Source organism: Rutilus rutilus, assembly GCF_951802725.1.
Source record: "Rutilus rutilus genome assembly, chromosome: 15".
In the NCBI taxonomy this organism is placed as follows: Eukaryota; Metazoa; Chordata; class Actinopteri; order Cypriniformes; family Leuciscidae; genus Rutilus; species Rutilus rutilus.
Genome location: NC_140220.1, coordinates 11,682,758 through 11,690,930, shown reverse-complemented (window position 1 = coordinate 11,690,930; position 8,173 = coordinate 11,682,758).

Sequence of the window (8,173 nt, the reverse complement as noted above, 5' to 3'; positions counted from 1 at the left end):
CAATGATAAGACTACATTTTGATTAAAGATGTTTAAGGTCTTTTGTAATGTTCAGTGCTCAAAACAGACAACTTTTCGTGTTATTAGTCACAAATCAGCAGAAATTGTCATGATAACATGACTTTCCGTGACTTACAAAACAAAATTCCTTAAAAATCAGAGGAACTATGTTTGATCGTTCTATCCATTAATTTGTAAATATCTACATTAGGGTCAAATATTGAATGGAAGTACAGTACCCTGCAATAAAAAAGGATTGTTTCAAAATAAATGACAATGACACAAACTGCAAGCACAAATAAGTATTGGTTGCGCACCAGTCAACAGCAATCGAACACCTGAATTTAGGTCAAATTTCTGCTCGTTTATATTAATGCCAGATAGAAATGACAACTTTCAAAAGTAAAGCATTGAACAATACATTTTAAAGTCAAGGCTTTATATGAATAAACTAAGAATAAGAATTATTGATTTGTAACACCTACCTTTCCTCTGGAAACAACCATGAAGTGATGCCAAACTCGTATCTCAGGGTCTGAGATTTTGTTTCCTTGTCAAATGATCCACCTACAAAATCTTCCTGGAATTAGCATGTCTTTGTGCAGGTCACCAAAATAATGTGACTGCGTGTGGGTTACCTGCTAGACCAGTTTAATTCTCTCTATTATTTCCTTGTTCTCTTGTTTGAAGAGAACAGAGAAGTAGGCTGAGTTTTAAAAGAAACAGTGTAAGGTCTTGTGGGCTACATTATCAGGAGTAAATCACATATATACTCAGATTATTGGCATATTATGGAAAGAGAATAGGCTATTATAGTTACACACTTTATCAGGCCTTGTCTCTGAAATTTGTTCAACAAAACAAAACAGTATCATATTTGAACAGCTGATAATAAATATATTTTAATATCTATTTAATCAACTCACTGTTTTACATTTGAATAAATATAAGAAAATTTATTTTCATGACAGGAGTATAAAATATATTATCGCCATTGCATAATTGTACACTCCTAACAGCATCTGTGAATCCGAGCGTTTGAGAGTTGTTGTTATGCAGGATTCATCAGATTCCTTTACACTCAGTCAACATTACACTATCCTGTGCCCTGTGTGGAGTTGGTCCCACGAAATTTACAGGAGAATGAGGCCCACGCATTCCTTTCTCGTAATCCTGAAAACCTTTATTACTTTATTAGCTTGTTCAGGTGTGCTTGATCAGGGCTGAAGCTAAACGGAGCTAAACTTTGGGCCTGATTGATACCATATCCGATAATATAGAACTAAGTATTAAATAACTAAGACAATAAATATTAAAGTAAACTTAACTGAATTTACTATGCACGATGGCTGCATGATTAATCGAAATGAAACAGCACACGATTTGGCAAAGGTTGCAATTATTTTACGCGCAGCTTGTCAGTGAAGTACGGCTAGCACACCGCAGAAGTAGATAGCAAGTTATTCCAGGAAATCCTTATTAGCATCATAGGCTATAGCTGAATAAACAGAAGATTGAAACGCTTTGATTGATTGATTTTTTTTAAATGTTGTCTTTTGTTGGACAACAGGTTCATAAATGCTGCTCATGTTTGGAAAGATGTTTGGCACGTGCTGCTTTTCCAAATTTCATGCGTGACTCAAACTCACAGTGCTTTCAGATGGACCAGCATTTACTACTGCCGTCCGTCACTGACAAGCTGTGCATAACAAATAATCGCAGCCTTTGCGATTTCATAATCACAATAAACCAAATCGGTTAATTGAGATTAATTTAGCAGCCCTACTATGCACATGAGCAGGGCTGTAGCTAGAGGATTCGGGGGCCCCTGTAAAAATATTGATGTGAGCCCCCACCACCCTCCACCCTCCACCAATATCATATAATGTAGCCTACAATAGATGAGCATGGAGGCCCACATACTGTATTACTGAAGATGGTGATGTTGTTGTAAAACCTTTATTTTAAAAGTTAAATGTTTATATAAAAATGACAACTAACAAAAAGCAAGAAATTGTTAAATAAAACCAATTTTTAAAAAGTAACAGCAAAATAATGTTTTTTTCCCCATCAGTCTGTTATAATTCATAGGACTAAATCAAAAAGTAAACGTTTAGAAATTAACAAGAAGGCCGTCAAATAAAATAAAAAAAATAAAAAATTATTGTCTTGTTTTTTAAATAAGATATTATTAAATAAAGCTAATACATTTATTAATTTATTAATCCAAGTCTTGTAGGCCTTCGTGTTTTCTTGATGTACTATACATCTTCGGCCGGCAGGTCAGGTCCATAATGCCACGCGTCGTGACTCATGTCAAACTCTATAGTGTAAAAAGACAGGGAATTTGACCTGGTATTCATTCGGAATTCATTCATTCGGTCGATTGTAGTGCGCACCCCACCGATTTTGAAAAGTGACAGTAGGTTACCCGGCAGGCTTTAGACGGTAGTTTTCTAATTCCCAGCGAAATAACAATACAACCTGTCTTTAAGAACGTCTTGATCGACTGGGATACAACAACTATCCTGGCCTCCCTCTCCTTTTTTTCGTGGCGTTTCTGGTAGCCTACCTTGATTTATGTTTTCTTTTCCCCGACATTTTACAGTCAATCTCCTGCTCTACCACCAAGTTCATCGTTAACTTCAGGCACTGCCGCCTCAACTCTGATTGGTTCTGTTCACGAGCTGGGGTGGGACTTACCATTTTTTTGGGTCCATCCATTTGATGTTTGTCACTGACTGAATAATTAATAAATACTTTAGATGGGACTAAACCATTTTTAGGGAGGTAAGAGAAGCAGAGATTTGGAAAAACATATTGAACCAAATTTCATGTTTTTGTGGTTTTCATTTAAATCTCAGGCATACAACTAATAGCCTATATTAGAATTATTCATACAACAAGGGCCTATATAGTATAACTGCTGGATTTTGTGTGTATAATTGTCACCACCTTTCACCCCACTAGCAATGGCCCTGCAGGCAAATAATCATTTTTTTTCAATTTAAAGGTACACTACGTAACTTATTTTATTTGTTCAAAATTTGCCACATTTGAACGAGTCAATACATCATCAATCCTTCTACCAAAACGTGTTTTTGTCTTACCCTGATTCACTATAGTAAGCCTATTATAAGTGTTTATATTTCAAACAGCAGGATGGTTTTCACTGGAAACTGCATGCATCACTCGCCCGTGCATGTATTGTCACATCTGTAAATAGAGAAAAATTGCTCCGGCTACTTTGACGCTTGTATGGTGTGAGAGTGGCATCGTTTAGTTGTCACGAGCGAGAAAGGTTGACATGGAGCAGGCTAAATCCCAAACCGGGGAATCACCCGTTTTAAAAATGCAGAACAGAGGAGAGTCTGCTGGCAGAAAGAGAATGCAGCAGAGCTCGTAATAAAATGAGAATCAATTGGCTTGGCTTTTCGGAGATGGTGAGAAGAACTGAGGGATTTGAAAGGTTGTAAAAGCGACACGTTTTTATTACTCAGTAAGGTATTTAAACAGATCAATTGCCATGTGTAGCTCTTTGACAGAGTTCATTGTAAAACCATCATTAATTTCGAAGGGTCATTTAATTATGGTTGTTGTAGCGCTGGAATTTATTTTCAGAGAAGTACCGTGTCTAATGGGTATAGCTACAGTACCATCTTCAGCTAGTCAGCTTGAGATTCTTTCCATTTTAACTGTTTATATCCCTTAGGCCTAGTAGTGAATGTTTTATGAGCAGTAGGATAACCAAATTCATTCATATTCATTCATTCACAGCCGAAGCACAACCAAAACAATGTTCTTCCGCAAAATGCATGTAGTTTTGTTTTTTAAACCGCTAGAGGGCCAAATGTTTACCTTTGACTCTAAGGGCTAGATATATTAAACAGGTCAAATTAGCGTGAGAGAACAATTCCAAAAAACGCCAATGGACGGTGGGTGGTGTCCATGCCGGAAAAGGCGGAGACGTGCCAGAGACACTGGTGTCCGCACCGGAGACGGCGGAGACGTGCCAGAGACGTTGGTGTCCGCTCCGGAGATGGTGGTGTCCGTTCCGGAGATGTTGGTGTCCATGCCGGAGACTTTAGTATCTTCCAAAGATTTGAATTGTGGCGCAATTTTCATTTAATTCTACCCCACCTTAAAATAATATTAAAACTGAGCATGTATTTCTAGCTGGTAAAATGCTGTAAATACATGACATCCGATCAAATTACCTCATCTTTTGCAATCAAAATTGACTGCATTCACTCAACAATGCTGCCTTGTCTAATCGTGCTATAGCCTACTGCTGTTCTCTACCATGTAGCCTTTGTAAAATTGGGGATTTAGCACTTACTAGCATGAAGAACAAATAGATCGATTTAAGATTTAAACTCTCTTCGATACAAAAACATACCCTGTGTTTAATATTGATCACATTAATCGAATATCCACACGATTGAAAATGTGACATTGATTTTATAAACAGTTCAACAAATGAAAGGTATTAATATCAAGTGATGTTCATTTTAAACATAGTATTTTCAGTATTTTATTTTCAACAAAATAATAGCTCCATGAAAGCCACAGCAGAACAGCCAGCCCGTTCTCATCCCAAGGCGTCATATACTGATGCTTTTGACATTTCGTCTACATCGAACGCACATGGCACCCTTTAGCGTCAATATGAGACGCAGATAGATATGGGCCAGAAGGCGCCTCCTAGCGGTCTAACCCTAACCCTACCCCAGACCTAAACCTACCCATAACTGAACAAAGCTCTGTGCGTGTCATATTGACGCTAAAGGGTGCCATGTGCATTCGATGTAGACGAAATGTCAAAAGCGTCAGTATATGACACCCTAAGATGAGAATGCGTTGGAATAGCAGCACACAGCAGTGTTTCTGAATGAATCTGCGGCTTAGAACAAATTGTGAGAGTCAATGCTTCAATTATTCATTCATAATTACAGCCACTTGCTTCTTTACTGAATGAATGAATGACTCGATGACTCACTCATAAAGACAATGACTTGCTGCCACCTAATGGCGGTTTTAATTTTATAAAAGCATCACTTCGTTTTTTACCATTATTGCAAATTTCTTACGCTCTATACACGAACGCTGCTGATAAATTTCCAGTAGAATCTCAGCCATCGTCTTTACTTCCGCATAGCGCGTTCTATACCGAAGTTGTACTAGCGGCAAAACTTTCAAAAAATAAATTTTCTCAGAAACGGAGACAGCGATTTAAGAAACCGATTCGCTAGCCGGATTTCGCATGATATGAGAGAATACTCACCCTCAAAGTTGTCGATGTAGTTCGAAATATATAATTTAAAGCCCTTCTCTTTTTACTCTTTAGGTGTGACAGCTAACTGCCTAGCAATATTGTTTACATCATTCACGTTAACTGCTGGAAGTTCTTGTAAACAGCAAGTGTAATTTGCCATTATCTCCACCGAATGCAAAAACGGCTTCCGACACAGCACCGGATGTAACTGGGTGGGCTGAAGCCGCCTTTAAAAGTCGCCTTTCCACTGCACACGACATTCGCATTCGATTGTCGCATTTCGCCCCCTGGTGTCAGTCGCACGGAACTTTGAAATTGGTCGTGAAGCAACCGTTACCCTCGGCTATTCACAATGGTAAAATGTATGATTTTATTGAATGTAATGCATGCATGAATATATCCACACAAAACATACGCATATGATCGGAACTCCCCGCAGCTCCCGTACGACTCTCCATTGAAAATGAATGACTTCCGGTCCGACGGCTGTATGTTTGTCGTGTGCAAAACGCGGGAGCGATCGTGCATAAAACCTATTGAAATTTTTATTATAAAGGAATTTGTAAAGGTAAAAAAACGCACTGGAAAAGTCGATTTAAGGGGGCAAATATTGCCCCTTACTGAAAAAGGTGTGACTTTAGAGAGGGGGTATGTTAAAAGCCTTCGGTATGATACTCTACAAAGTTTGAGAACTTAACTGTACAAATGGTAGCTAATGTTTACAAAAAAAATGTTTTGGTTGTATTGTGGTTTCATTTGATGCAACAAAGTGTGAAGAAAACAAAATTTTTGGTTTTGTTGACAAAAACGAGAACACAAATTATCTGACCCGGGCTGCGATCAGCCATCGCTAGACCCGCAGTCACTACTCAGATCCTAAATACAGGCATTGTCTATAATCATAAATACCAGGATATATATGTTTCTATACATTTTCCTTGCCCATAAGATAACTAACATCATCAAAAGTTTTGTTACTGTCTCCACAACAAATAATTACATTCACCACATGGTCTCACCTGGCTCTTGAAACACGCTCTTCAGGGTGTTGTCCACTGGCATAGTTGCAGACACTGAACTATGCCAACTATGTCACAATGAAAAACAAGTCATACAATGAATGCGGTTTCTGATGAGTGGTATGGAGGAACTACCATTTTCTGGGTCAGACTGCCATAACTCCTCACAGCTCATCCCCCCTTAATGATAGGATGCTGCTGGCCTCTAAGTTATCCGCTCCACTCTCATACCCATCTCACATAACACACCTCCCATCAGGATATGCCCAGTGTCAGCCTTTGGTTGCCCTCGTTTGGCCAAAGAGGATCTTACCCGTCGTTGAGTAATCACTTCATGCACACTGGTAACCGCTCTTCCCCATAACAGAATCTTTGACCATTTTCTTCAACATAATCAGTTGTTTTCTGGAGCTTAGGGAAGGCACATTCAAGAGTCACCAGAGCCATTCGGACTGCTTAATAGTGTTAACACAGGGAGACAAGTTAATAACAGCAGTATTTAATCACTTAAATCCATTAAACATCTTAAAAGCAGCAGCATAGCACTGCTGTACTCAGTACATTTAGATCACAACCGTCCATTCAGTGTACATCTACTGTACGTCTGTAGCCTGAGCCATCGGCCCTGTTTCATGGTGGAGACTAAGATTGTACAGAGAAGTTACTGGTCCTAAAATAAACTGCATCACTTCTATTATATCGTTTAAGGTCTGCATTATTATTTTAAAGACTTCTTTAAAGTCATTGAATTTTACTTTTAAAACATTTAAATACAAATTGTCCTCTAAATGTATAAAATCTGAATTGCCTGCATGATTTCTTTTAACATTTCCATGGCTATGATTTTTCAACTGAAACACTGTGCTTCACTATATAACTTATTAACTTATGACACAGGCTCAGATAACAGCTTTTAACTGACATTGAATGAGAGATACCCTGAGGCATTCGGGACTGGTAAACTGCACTCTCATCAACTTTTAGTTTCATTTTACTTTCCTTTGACTCTAGCCCAACTTAATACATTTGACAGAATTTACATGTATTTTCAAACAACCATATTTTTATATTTGTCTTTTGCCCACATCAGGGAATTTAAACCTTATAAATGTCCACTCAGATTGAGTCTCTGTCGCACTGGCAGTTTCAGCCACAGCACACCAAATCATGGTGGGGCCAGATTCAGATTCAGTAAGCGAACTGTTTCATTACATCTTTTGAAAGCAAAACATCAGCTTTTAGTTCTTTCATGGTCAACACTAATTGTCGTACAACCCTTTAACCAACACGCTTTTCTTTCACATTCAAAATACACACTAACTTTGAGGAGGCTAGCACTCTCCGCTTGTGATACATCTTTTGCAGTTATCATTGTAAATCATCCGTGAGATTAGTCTCTCTATATCATCTAAACCCTTTTTAAAAGTGTTTCATTAAAACACAATCATCCCTTTAGCTACTGTTATGCATTTTGCAACTCATATTTTTAGGCATTATCTGTAATTTTACATCAACAATACTTATCCATTCACTTTAAAACAACCGGTACTTATTATATATATTTTCCTTTAAAAGGAATTCCTTATCTTTACATCATGTTAATCCCTGTTAATAATACTTAATGCCTTATTATTTTTTTTATCTGAAACTCACTTTTCATATCAACTTAATTTGACTCAACAGGCGTTCATAATTAGTTCCATAAATTCTATCAGAAATTTTATTTTCATAACTTCATCACTCACACAGAAAGATTTGCAAGCATTTTTCCTCATAGCAGAGATCGTAAATCAGTGTATGTGTGTGCATGTGTGCGTGTGTGTGTGGTTAAAGTTGTTCACTTCCCTTTTCTGTAGTCGCCAGCTGATCGCCCCAACCC